The sequence below is a fragment of the Catharus ustulatus genome, unplaced genomic scaffold (assembly GCF_009819885.2).
Source record: "Catharus ustulatus isolate bCatUst1 unplaced genomic scaffold, bCatUst1.pri.v2 scaffold_99_arrow_ctg1, whole genome shotgun sequence".
NCBI classification, from domain to species: domain Eukaryota; kingdom Metazoa; phylum Chordata; class Aves; order Passeriformes; family Turdidae; genus Catharus; species Catharus ustulatus.
In genome coordinates this window covers 60,344-74,409 of record NW_024879563.1, presented here as the reverse complement: position 1 = coordinate 74,409, position 14,066 = coordinate 60,344, and the positions used below count along the sequence as shown (strand labels likewise).

The window sequence follows — 14,066 nt, the reverse complement described above, 5'->3', positions numbered from 1 at the left end:
GACAACAAAAAAATCGGTTCTTCCCATTTATGTCTGAACAACATCTTATTATCTTTGTTGAGATCAACAATCTTCAACGTTTTTCCTTTTTTACATATTTATAATTAACATTTACCAGCTAAAAGTACAGTAATTTCACGACTATAAGGCGCACCCTTATGACTAAAATTTTTCCCTAAACCCGGAAGTGCGCCTTATAGTCCGGTGCACCTTATCTGATCTACAAAGTTGCAAAATTTTCCACCCCGGAAGTGAGAGCCGCGAGGGAGGGCGGCGCCGCGGGAGTGCCGAGTAGCCATGGTGGGGCAGCCGCGGGCAGTCCCTGGCACGGGGAGCAGCGCGGGCTGGAAGGCAGGGGGCGGCCCCCGGCAGCCCCAGGCACCGGGAGCAGCGCGGGCTGGAAGGCGGGGGGCGGCCCCGGGCTGCCCTAGGCATAGGGAGCAGTGTGGGCTGGAAGGCGGGGCGTGGCCCCCGGCGGCCCCAGGCACCGGGAGCAGCGCGGGCTGGAAGGCGGGGGGCGGCCCCGGGCTGCCCTAGGCACAGGGAGCAGTGCGGGCTGGAAGGCGAGGCATGGCCCCCGGCAGCCCTAGGCACAGGGAGCAACGCAGGCTGGAAGGCAGGGGGCGGCCCCCGGCGGCCCCAGGCACCGGGAGCAGCGCGGGCTGGAAGGCAGGGGGCGGCCCCCGGCGGCCCCAGGCACCGGGAGCAGCGCGGGCTGGAAGGCAGGGGGCGGCCTCCGGTGGCCCCAGGCACTGGGAGCAGCACGGGCTGGAAGGCGGGGGGCGGCCCCGGGCTGCCCCTGGCACAGGGAGCAGTGCGGGCTGGAAGGCAGGGGGCGGCCCCCGGCGGCCCCAGGCACCGGGAGCAGCGCGGGCTGGAAGGCAGGGGGCGGCCCCTGGCGGCCCGAGGCACAGGGAGCAGCAAGGGCAGGAAGGCAGGGGGCGGCCCTGGGTGCCCCAGGTACCGGGAGCAGCGCGGGCAGGGAGGTGTTACTACTTTGTAACTTTGTTGTGCGCAGCGGCCTGAGCCGACGGGACCACAGTGTTGGGAGCAGCGGCGCCACAGCTGATAGGGGCAGGCGCAACCAGCGGGGCTGCGGTGCTGGCGGCAGCGGGGCCACAGCCCGATAGGGGCCGACGGGACCACAGTGCTGGGGGCAGCGGCGCCACAGCTGATAGGGGCAGGCGCAACCAGCCGGGCTGTGGTGCTGGCGGCAGCGGGGCCACAGCCTGATACGGGCCGACGGGGCCGCAGTGCGCTGAGCCGAGCGAGGGATGGGAGGCAGGGCAGTTGGCGCCGGCGAGCCGAGCGAGGGATGGGCGGCAGGGCAGTGGCGGCGCGGGGCAAGCCCGCCGACATGGGGGCACCCGGAGCACCAGGGAACTCCGGAGCAGCGGGGCCCTGGGGACGCTGCACGGAGCGGCAGCAGGTGTTCCCCGGCCCTGGGGACACCGCACGGAGAGGCGGAGGGCTTTCTCCGGCCCCAGGGACGCCACACGGAGCGGCGGTGGGCATTTTCCAGCCCCGGGGACGCCGCACGGAGCAGCGGCAGGCATTTTCCAGCCCCAGGGACGCCGCACGGAGCGGCGGCGGGCATTTTCCGGCCCCAGGGATGCCGCACGGAGCGGCGGCAGGTGTTCCCTGGCCCCGGGGATGCCACACGGAATGGCGGATACAGGCAGGCCCGGGGGCCAATGGCTGCCGGGTTGGGGCGGGGCCTTGGCCAGCAACCGCGCGGGGGGAGCTGGGGGTGGAGCCTCGCTAAAAAAAAAAAAAAAAAAAAAAAAAGTGCGCCTTATAGTCCGGTGCGCCTTATCTGATCTGCAAAGTTGCAAAATTTACCAACTCCCAGGGGGTGCGCCTTATAGTCCGGTGCGCCTTATGGTCGTGAAATTACTGTAATTGAATGTGCAAAATTATGGGTTGGTATCTTGTTTTCATTGCATTCTTTAAAGCGTTTTTAATTATAAGAACATTATGTTTTATCTACTTTAATGGAGATCCTGGAAACAGCAACCATTATTTTAAGGATTTTTTGTAGTGAGAAATAACAAAATACATGGGAAAGCAGGTGTCTGTACATCCTATCATTCTGAAAGCAGCTGAACTTTTTAAGTGTCTTCTTTGTTTAAAGAAATCTGTCTGAAATGGAATTAAGAAAAGATCTCAAGGACATGGTGGTAATGCTAAAGCCCTGTCCTATGGCAAGTACAGTAATTTCACGATTATAAGCCGCACTGATTATAAGCCGCACTTCTGGGTTTCAGCAACTTTTTGGTTTTTGTCCATACATAAGCCGCACCTGATTATAAGCCGCATGTTACAATACAGAGTGTGATAAAAGGTATCTGTTCTATCACCATCTGTTGAGGGTGGGGACAGTGATCCTTATCTCAATGGCAGATAATTTGCTAATGGGCCATCCATTGAAACCAGGCAAGGCATTGTTCTTTATCTTTTCACAACCCATCCTTCCTCCAGCCAGTCATTGTCTGCTAATGGCCCATTGAGTCCCACTGTGGAACTGATAAAATTACTGCATCCCATTGAAAGTTGCTCCAGCCAGGGGGAAGAGCCCAACATTTCTTACCAAGATAAAACAGAGGTTTGGGGACAATAAGGGAGCCCCTTTCTCCACTGGACTCCAGAGGAAAACCGGATTTCTCCACATCACCACTGGACCTCCAGAGGGAAACTGCACCTTCTGCAGGAGCACTGCTCCAACTGAGCCACATCTGTCACTGCAAGGGGACTGCAATCACCATTTAATGGGACTGCTACCAACACCCTGCCTGACGGTGTCAGGTTGTACTCTGACTGTGTCAGGGTTTGGAGTTTGTTTCTTTGTAGTACTGTATTTCTATTTTAATTTCCCTAGAAAAGAACTGTTATTCCTAATTCCCATATTTTTGCCTGAAAGCCCCTTGATTTCAAAATTATAATAATTTGTAGAGAGGGGGTTTGCATTCTCCATTTCAAAGAGAAACTCCTGCCTTTCTCAGCAGACACCTGTCCTCCAAACTAAAACAGCAACTTTTCGTTCTTTGTCCATATATAAGCCGCACCTGATTATAAGCCGCACTTTGGGTTCGGACCTAAATTTTAGTCAAAATGGTGCGGCTTATAATCGTGAAATTACTGTATGTTTCATGGTGCATGGTCTTTGTTGAAGGCTCTGGATGATGACTCAAAATATATTTGTTAAATATCTATCTAAAACAGGCTTCCCATTTGTCCCCGTGCCAGTCACTAAGGATAATGTTATTAATTGTTAAAGAATTCAAAATCACTTCAGTTATTTAAAAAACTTAATCACTTGGCTCTCTCTGTGATTCTTTTCCATTACTTCTCCTATCTTTCTTGTCATGGCAAGCACTGTCTGCTACTATGTATTTGTAGAATATGAAGGAAAATGGGAAAGTGCCTTAGTGGAACTCATGCCATATTGCTAAACAAGAAATATTGAATGAGTTTTAGTAATTATAGCAGATGGCAGAGTGCACCCAATTTTCATGTATTATCTGAAGAACTATATTGTTGAAAATCTTTAATTTTTAAGGTGATTTTTTGATATTTCACTTCTCAATAATATTTAGCTTGAAATCTTCCTCTGACATTTCATTTTGCCCATTTATTGAGCTCTAGTCTATATTTCCATCCATCCTCTCTGTCTTTTATCAAGGCTGTATTTATTCTCTGTCTTGCATTCTTACTGTAATTGTGCATGAAGTCCTTGGGAGAGTTATGTTTTTCTTTTCCATGGATAAAACATGGACTGAATTTATGATGGTAGGGTGGTTCCTCTTGACCTGTTGTTTGGGTCTTCAGGAGCAAGAAAAAACCCTATAATAGACCTTGGGAGACTGTAACACCAAGGCCAAGGTGACATCATGTGTGGTATCAATGCTTCTTCTCTCTGTCAAAAATGCAAAGGACTGATAGGGTAGGTAGCAGGCTGAGCACAAGTGCAACTTTGAAGTGAAGTCTAACTGTCTTCTTGGGTCCTTAACTGGACAGAAGATTAGGGATGTGAATATCTCACTCAACTTGGCATTTCTTAGGCTGAACTTTGAAAGCAGTCTCAGTCTCTTTGGTCTGACAAAGTAAGACCAGAAGACCCAGCAAAAACCAGTACAATGATGAAATCATTGAAAGTTGATTTATGAAGACACATGTGAGGAACTGGATTTGTTCACTTGAAAGAGAAGGTGGCCTGGGGAGTTCTAATCACAGCCTTCCAAGGCCTCAAAGGTGCTGATGGAGAGTGAGTTATCCTCACTTCACAAGGATGCATGATGCCAAGACATGATGCAACATGAGTAAGTTTCCAGAAGTAGAATTCTGCCTGCATATTAAAAATGTTCTTCACAGTGAAAATATTCAAACACTGGATATTTTACCCAGAGTGCTGGAAGATCATCGGATAGATACATTAACTTGATGTGGCCCTACTTTCAGTGCAAGATTGGATCTTATGAACTGCAGAGATTTTTTGCAACCTGAAGTTTTCTATGCTTATGTGATTCAGTATTTATTTTATTATTCACATTGCAAATACATTCATACCCTGACTTCTAAGTAGAGCTATGATTTTTCCAATATACAGGCATTTAAGGCTTATTTCTATATGATCCACTTTCCTTGAAAGAAATACTGAATTAATATTTTTGTTTTTCCAGGGAGAATGAATGTGATAGCAGCCATACATTTCTTGAGGAAGGTGTAAAGCTAAACCAGCTAGTATGCTGTTCTGAGTCTTTCGTATTACCTCCATGATTCAAGTTCTTCCCCTAAAGAAAGAGATACATGTTCAACCTTTGAGGTAAACTCTCTAAGTCAGTATAGTCTGAGCACATTACTCTACTTTGTGTCAGATATCACTACTGCAATGGAAAAATATGTCAAGACTGAATGGCATACCTTTGGGTAGCCCCATGTGTTTCTGACATGGAATTCATTATATCAACCAGAAAAATGAACACTTGTTCAAAGCCTTCTGAAGTGCCCGGTTTGTCTTAACACAGGCATATTCCAAGTATCTAGGTTATAGTACACCAACATCATCAGCCATGACTAATAAATTATTTACATTGAGAAAATCTTTGTTAAGTACAGGCAAAGTGTTCCTGGAGTGAAGACATTCGAAATACTTTTTAATTCCATGGCACCATGCAGAGAGCATTAATCTTTCTTGTTATTTCCTCTGTTGTTACGAAGAAAAAGATTTTTAATGTGCAAACCTCATTAAATCAATCATTCTTGGGAATTTAGATACACAATGTGACAAAGGCAACAACTTTCAATACCTAGAGACAGTTTTTCCCATATGTTTTGGATTTTGGGTTTAAGGAAACATGAATTTTAATGGATTTTTGGCCCTATTTACAATAAAAATTGTTAATATAAGGATGCCTTACTCCAGTTTAAATAACACAAAGTTCTCACCTATTACAATGAAATATCAGCCTATGTTTGGTGCTTTCAGTGTATAGTCAGGATGACTTTAGAGAGGATGGTCTAAGATACCAATTACCTAGCGCTGCAGCAATGTGGTACAAAGTATTGGCTTTTAGACATTCTTGAATTTATTAAAAATTTTAAGCAAGTGTTTCAGCTATTGCATTTCTTCAGTTACTGGGATTTAGCAAGGCATCTTTATTCAATAACGGATTTATATAGCCTAAACTGTTTGCAAACTTGGAATTTGGTTTTTATTTGGAGAAAATAAAAGTATAATACTACTTGAAAAAGTCAGAGATTATGTCATTTTGCATCACAAAGAGATGGCTGACTATGTCTAATCCTCAGGCATTTGTCAAGCCTAGGCTTCCAGTGGAAGAAGAATTTTACTGAGTGCCATAGCCTTTAGAGCAAACTAGGACATCTGATGTATTTCCACATGGATAACAGCATTACATGACATCTAAGTAAACTCAGGTTATCTTTTAACTGACAGCTTAGATCTGTCTGGCTCAGGGGAAACAGACAACTGTGTGAAAGCTGGGGTAAGGTTAGAAGACAAATGTCAAATGTCCCTGGAATACATCTCATGAGACATCTAGAAGTCCAGCATTGTTACCTTGATTTTGGCTTGTATAATGATCTTTTTCTATTCTCTCTTTTTGAGAAACATGTTTTTTTGCAAATAGAATAAACCATGGGCACTCAAACAAGAGGATCCTTTTTTACCTTTAATTGCGTGGCCAATATAATATAATTTCAGAAGATTTTAAGAGATGTTTAATGTATTTGTATAGTCAAGTCCCTTTACACAATTTTGCAGCTCCCAACATTTATGCACTCCACTATATGATAGAGACTCAGTAAGATTTGTATCTCTCTCTTTGTTCTTCTCTCTGAAGCAAAGCACCTCAGTTTAAATGAATGAAATTAAAAAAAAAAAAAAAAAAAGAGAGACTAATTTAAGATGCCTAAATGACTAGAACTACTCAGGGGTTTTTTTTGAGAAAACCTGGAAGTTAGGCATTGCCTCCTTAAAAATTTAAAAGATAAACTTTTTATAAAATTTATCTTCATCACCTTCTGCACTTGTTTATCGAGTGCAAGTGAGTAGCTAGTGTCAGAACATGATACACAGTTTTATAGTCTTTGTGCAGACTTGAGGATGACAAACAGAAAGAATGTGATGAGGTGGCAGATAAAAATTATCCATGACACTAGTATTCCTTTTAAAAACTAAAAGTTGGCCCTTCTGACCTCACCCACTTGGTCTGATTTGGTTGTCTCTTTCATTTGTGATGGAACATAAAACTGTCCACTTTGGCTCTCCAAGGACAAGCAGTTCACACATTCCAGTATGGAAATAGCAGAGAATCTCAAATTTTGAGCTCAAGCAACATCTCCTGGACATCTCCATCCTGGCTACCTGGCTACCATGCAGGGACCATGCAGCCCCTGATAAGAAGCCCCAGACTATTTGAATTGAGTATCCTCCACTGTGGATGAGCAAACCAGCATTCATGATTCTTCTTCTCATGGAAGAAAGTACAGTAATTTCACAATTACAAGCCACACCATTTTGACTAAAATTTTGCTCCCACCCTAGAAACGTGGCTTACACTCAGGAGTGGCTAATATGTGAATAATTTTCTGACATTTCCAACCCTGGAAGTGCAAACCGAGGTGTCGAGTCGAGCACCTACCAGGGAAAACCCAGGACTGCGTGATTGTTACAAATTGGTTACTCTGTTTCGCAGCGGGTGAAGCCAGGCTCCATGCTGGCAGCGCGGGGAGTGGGGGGAGGTGGGGAACTTCCTCCTTCAGGCAGCACAGCCCAGGGGAGGCAGGGGGCTCCCTCCTGCTGGCCCCGTGGCCTGAGGGGAGGCAGGGGGCTTCCTCCTGCGGGTCCTACGGCCCGGGGGGGAGGTGGCGGCTCCCTTCTCCTCCTGCTGCCGCTGCCATAGGTGCCAGTGGGCTCCATCCCCGCCTCCCACCACTGCTGCGGGTGCCAGCGGGCTCTGTGCCCTCCTGCCACCATGGTGCAGCGCCAGGCGGGGGTGAGCGAGCCCAGCGGCAGTGGCGGCGGGCCCCGACTGGCCCCATCGAGCGGCAGCACCGAGCTGGGCCACCTGGCCCCATCAGCAACCCCGAACCCTCATGGCCCGAGCCGAGCCAGTAAACCCCACCATCCTGCGATTCTGTTACTATTTGGCAACTATGTTGCACACAGGTCCTCGCTGCGAACGACAGAGTGGCTTATAATTGGGTGTAGTTTGTGTATGGACAAAGAATGAAATGTTTGCCAACACCTGGAGATGCGGCTTATAGTCAGTGCGGCTTGTAATCATGAAATTACTGTACTTCATCTCTTTGATCAGAAAAACTGGGCACTGTTCTGAAAAAAACCTCTACTGGGATCTTTTGCCACCATTATCCTGGTGACACCAGTCTGAATCTCTTTCCTCACGTCCAAAAGCAAAGATGATTTGTGATGAATCCCACTGTGAAGGCATTAGGACTTTCTGCATGTGCAGGAATGAGGAATGTCAGTCCATGTGTATGGAAGCATCTGTGAAACAGATGATGTGTTTACAATTCAAACCCACACTATCCCTCTGACTTTCTTCTTTTGGGCTTATACCTTTGTGTCTTTACAAAAACCATATCTGGACCAGGCCTGAAGAGATGGTAATCTAGTTGCTCTTGGCATCTCCCACTGTCAGATTTATCATTACTTATTAACCGAAAAGCAATAAACATAATTGAATGCAACTGAAGCTACTGTTCTTTCCTGATATGCACCTATGAATTTTTTTTTTATTAAAATTACACTATTCCCACCACTATTTCCAGTATTTCAGCTGGTAGCAGCAAGACTACAAAAATGGTTAATATCCGAAACATTTCATGATTTCTGTGTGATTACAGTAATTTCACAAATACAAGCCGCACTGAGTATAAGTCGCATATCCGGTGTGTTGGCAACATTGATGTCTTTGTCAATAAATAAGCCGCACCCGGAATATTAGCCGCACTTTAGTTCGCAGCGAACTTTCACAAAGTCGTCATTTAGTAACACAATCGCGGGATCGCCGGGGCTTACTGGCTTACTGCCGACCTCGGAAACATTGTTTCCAAGTGAAAAAAGACACAGACAATAGCTGCGGCAGCACCCTTTATTTACAAACTGAAAAAGACATGAACAATAGTGTGGTCACTTTGTGAACATTCCCAATGGATCTGTGTTGCCTTTAAACAGCCACTCAGCCACGCGGGCAGGCAGCTGAGCTCCGAGTAGATCCACATCTCCGTGCTGGCACAGCCACCCCGCTCAGCCCCGCAGGCGAGTGGCCCCCCCAGCCCTCTCCCTGCGGGGCGAGCGCCCGCTCTACCCCTCTCCCTGTGGGGCGAGCGCCTGCTCTACCCCTCTCCCTGTGGGGCGAGCGCCCGCTCTACCCCTCTCCCTGCAGGGCGAGCAGCCGCTCTAACCCCTTTCCCTGCAAGCTGAGCGGGCCCCCCCACCCCTCTCCCTGTGGGGTGAGCGGCTGCTCTACCCCTCTCCCTGCAAGCTGAGTGGCCGCTCTACCCCACTCCCTGCGGGGCGAGTGCCCGCTCTACACCTCTCCCTGCAGGGCGAGCACCCACTCTACTCCTCTCCCTGCAAGCTGAGCGTCCCCCCCCCACCCCTCTCCCTGTGGGGAGAGTGGCTGCTCTACCCCTCTCCCTGCGAGCTGAGCGGCGCCCCCCACCCCTCTCCCTGCGAGCCGAGTGGCCGCTCTACCCCTCTCCCTGCAAGCTGAGCGCCCGCTCAACCCCTCTCCCTGCGGGGCAAGCGCCTGCTCTACCCCTCTCCCTGCGAGCCCAGCCAGCCCCGCAGCCACACAAGACTTAAAACACTTTAAAAAGTACAGAGAAATATCACACACTTTTATTGAACTGCCGAGGTAACTCGCCGAGGTAACTCACCCCAATAACAACCCCCGCCCCTCAGTAAAGCCGTCATCCACAGGCAGGCAATAAGCTGTTCTCTGATTGGTTCATCATCGGAACAACGGGAAACCATGGATTTCAAACTGTTTCGGCTCGGGACTGGACTGGCATGATACTAGGTAAGGGCAGATATCACATTTTTGTTCATAAATTAGCCGCCCCCGACTATTAGCCACACTTCCGGGTTTCCACCAAAATTTTTGTCTAATTGCTGCGGCTTGTATTCGTGAAATTACTGTATGTTTTGTGGTCCAATTATTAAGTGCTGTCACATTTAGATTGATGTGAACTCTGTCCCAGGTTTATTTTCAGAAGTATTGTAAATATAACCTTCTTTCTCATATGACTTCTTGCACTGTGTATGTCTTACAGGCTGGAAATTACAGTGTTACAAATTGTCTAGAACTCCATATTTACTAAACAATACAGTAACAAAACAAATATGCAATTTTATGGTAATGCTGTCAAACTGAAAATCACAGAGGAGCTTCTTAACAGCAAAAAAGCCAGGTAAAGAATAGCAGAAAATAACTAATACAATGAGAAGGCATAATGAAAACAAAGGCAACTGTGTAGTTATCAAAACCATGACAAGAAGGCTACTGTAAGACAGACAAAAGCAAACTGTCACAAAATAAAACAGCTTTACAGAAGCCATGTCAAATGTTTTTACACGTACATAATAAATAATGTAGTAATTCCTCTTTGGAAAATGTGTCAGGGGAAAATTAAGTTTTCTAAATGCATTTTGAAGTCATTTAGGCTTGGACTTATTCTAAAATTAAAAGTAATTTTAAAAGTGTGAGAAAGAAAGTATATCTGTAGAAACAGGTGCCTCATGATGGATGCAGATGATCTCCAAAGGGCTAATGGGGTATCTGGAATGCCATGGGCACACAATCCTTCCATAGCCACACCTGGTCTGGCAATACAAAACAACAGCATTCCTTGGTGGGAAAAGAAAGAGAAAAGGAGATAGGTTTATAAATGTTATTTATTCCCCAATGTATGTACCCCTGAATATTTTGAACTGCCCCTGCTGCAATTCCCTGGCTGTTTTGTACACTAGTTTTCCAGACTCAACAAGTGGGCTCAGGACACAGAGATACATCCTCCTTTTTATGATAGCTCACTCTTAGATTAAGCCTTTAATGTACCTTCAGCCTATAAAATACTATCATACAGAAAAAAAAAAAAAGCAGTAAAAAAGAGGCAGGCTGCAAATTCACTATTGAGGTTTAGTAATTTGCAGAACCTTTTATTAAATCTTCCATTTTGCTGGAATTTATGGGCAATTTTAAACCTGAATTTCAGCGCACATTTGATTGAGGAAGCCCTTACAGTAGTTTCACGAATACAAGCCGCACGGATTATAAGCCGCACCCCCGGTGCCTCGACAATGTTGCTGTCTTTGTCAATAGATAAGCCGCACCCCGAATATTAGCCGCACTTTCGTTCGTCGCGAGAATCCGTGCGCAGCTTTCACAAATTGGCCAATTAGTAACAGGATCGCGGCATAGCGGGGTTTACTGGCTCGGGGCGGGGCCAGGAAGGCTCGGCCCGCTCATGGTTGCCAACGGGGCCGGGTGGCCCAGCTCAGCGCCACAGCTCGGCGGGGCAGGCCGGGTGGTGCTGCCGCCGCCGCCGGGCTCGCTGGCCCCCCTCTCCCGTCAGCACCGCCCCGCTGCCGCGTTCGCTCGCCCGGCTGGCAGGGCTGCCGCCGCCGGGCTCGCCGCCCGCCCCGCTGCCGCTTTCGCTCGCCCCGCTGCCACTTTCGCTCGCCCTGCGCCGCGCCTCGCGAGCGCCGCGCCCGCCCCGCCCCGCGGCGCTTTCGCGACGAGCGGCGGCGCTTTCGCGGCGAGCGGCGGCGCTTTCACGGCGACGCTTTCGCAGCGAGCGGCGGCGCTTTCGCGGCGAGCGGCGGCGCTTTCGCGGCGACGCTTTCGCGGCGAGCGGCGGCGCTTTCGCGGCGGCGCTTTCGCGGCGAGCGGCGGCGCTTTCGCTCGCCGAGCGGCGCTTTCGCGAGCGCCGCTTTCGCTCGCCCCGCCGGCAGGGCTGCCGCCGCCGCCACCAGGCTCGCCGGCCGCCCCCTCCCGTCTGCACCGCCGCCGCGTTTCCTCGCCCTGGCCGGCACTGCAGACCCCCGCACCGCCGGGCTCCCCCACGCTGCTGGCCCCGATTCTGCTGGGCTTCCCCCGCTGCCAGGCAGCCCCACCCGCCGGCCTTCCTGCTTCTGCCATGCTCCCCTGCACTGCTAGCCCCAGTTCTCCCGGGCTCCCCCGCCATGCTGGCTCAGGCTCTGCCGCCCTCCCTGCCCCGCCCTGCTGGCTCAGGCTCTGCCGCCCTCCCTGCCCCGCCCTGCTGGCTCAGGCTCTGCCGCCCGCCCCCACACTGCTGGCCCCGCCTCTGCCAGGCTTTCCCACCTCTGCCGGGGCCGGCCGGGCTCCAGCTTGGCTTGGGGCTGCCGCGGGCTCTCACTTCCGTGTTGGCAGCTTTTAGAATTTTGTTAATAGATTAGCCGCCCCGGAATATTAGCCGCACTTCCGGGTTTCCACCAAAATTTTGGTCAAATTGGTGCGGCTTGTATTCGTGAAATTACTGTACATTAAAAACTGCATGCATGGTGAACTATAATGTCTTACAGGCATGTAGGCAAAATAGTGGATTTTAAGGATCTGAGAAAGTACAAATTGTAAACAGTGCAGTAAAAATGCTTTCTCTGTTTCTCACTGGCTGATTTTCAATTTATCTCCTTTCCCCAGTTTCCTAGCACTTGGTGTATCCCTCCTTAAACCAGCAATCCTATGATGTACGAGGTCTGGACATTTCACTCAGAAGTTCTCATGCAGCTGCACAAATGAGAGGGAATACCAAAGACTAATGAGAAAACAAATCTGCTCTACACTGCCATACAGTACAGCAACCAAGAGCTTGCTCAAGACTTATCACCCTAGGGAAAACAGTAAGTAAACCTTACAAGAGGTTTGCTACCCCTTACTATTGGGGGTACAAAAGTACTTTTGTACTTTTTTCTAAAAAGAACTGTTGGTTTGGGGCACAAACCAACTTTCTTTTTTTCCTTTTGAATCATAATCTTGAATCATATAACCTTGCAGACAGTCCACATAAGCTATACAACTTACTTTAAATATTCAGTATTGATCTTCTCATTTGTCGTTTCACCATGGCAGAAAACTGATGCGGGTGGAGCCATCTACTACCATATTCTCTTATTAGAAATACGAAAGACTATTTTGAAAACACTGCTCCATATTTATCTATAACCTTCCTAGTCTGTGGCCTCATGCAAGCATATGTGATTCCTTGTGGCACTTAGGGACATAGTTTAGTGATGGACCTAGCAGTGATGGGTTAATGATTGGACTTGGTGACCTTAGAGGTTGTTTCCAACCTAAAGGATGCTATAACTCTGTGTGGAATCCCCTAGGAAAAGATTTTGGTGAGTTTGACATGGTATGAGTCATAGTAAAGAATACGTGCACATACTCTCCCTTCCTTTTCAGATACACCATAACTTACTTGCACAAAAGAGTTTAGGCAAAAAAGTATAAAAATCCAGCATTTAAACTGTACCATACATTGCTCCCTCTCTGACTGCAGATGTCTGGACAAATACAGAGATTATATCCAGCTAGCTATCCAGCGGTTATTGGGCTGGACTGATAATGCTCAACTCAGCTGCCACAGAAGTACCATAAGATTTAACCCCTTATTGGGGGTTGGGAGATTTTTTTAAAAAAAAATTTCCCATAATTATGTTAAACTGGCCAGGACGTCTCCCCTTTAGCTGTTAAGTGCTCAAGACGAAGAGATGACCGGGCTGGCCCAATTGCTCAGTTGCGGAAGGGGGTTTGAGGGGTGGGGGGAGTGGATGGTAGAGTGCTGCTTTGTCCTTCCGCGGGTGGAGGGACACTCGCAGCTCACCGGCCTGAACTCGGGGAGAGAGGTTGTTTTTTCTCCGTGGTGGGATCAGGCCCCTACACTTCGACTGCTAAAGCTTCCTGCTTCTGAGAACAGCACTGAGAACTGGGACGCCCACAGTGAGCAAGATCTTCCCTCACCTTTCTCCCACCTGGGACGGCGCTGCTGCTCCCCTGCTCCTGCAGCAGTTGCGACTGAGAGGTTGCCTGCCCTGCTCCATTAGGACTGTGTGGATGAGGAGGCATCTGGGACTGGACAAAGGGACTGAGACTGAGTTTCGTTCTGTTCTGTCACTGGTTTTTTTTTCCTCATTGCTGATGCTGTTTTTGTTTGTCTTCTAGATATATCAGTAAAGAATTGTTATTCCAAACCCATACCTTTTGCCTGAGAGTTCCCGAATTTCCAAATTATAGCAAACTGGGAGGGAGGAAAATTTCACTATCCATTTTTTTTGAAAAAACCTCTCACCTTTTCCTTTTCCTGGCAATACTGTCCCTTTAAACCAGGACAGATCTTGGTGCCGGAACGTGGGGCTCGAGGTTAAGGAATAACAGTTCTTCAGTTGCCTGAGGTTGTCTTTTTGTGTGCCAGCAACATGTGGTCCAGCAACGTGTGGTCCAGTTTAATCTGGTTTGGGCTGCACATGTTCACACATGTATCTCCCATTTGCAAAC

General features: G+C 48.5%; 1 protein-coding gene across 1 annotated transcript in view; it reads left to right on the top strand.

Annotated features, from left to right (window-relative positions):
- Positions 1 to 14,066, top strand: part of CETN3 (centrin 3) — a 108,731-nt gene that overhangs the window by 42,266 nt on the left and 52,399 nt on the right. Inside the window, exons 8-10 of the transcript XR_004421031.2 lie at positions 4,680 to 4,822; positions 9,823 to 9,960; positions 12,213 to 12,412. The gene's annotated coding sequence lies outside the window, so the exon portion shown is untranslated. The remainder of the gene's footprint in view (positions 1 to 4,679; positions 4,823 to 9,822; positions 9,961 to 12,212; positions 12,413 to 14,066) is intronic.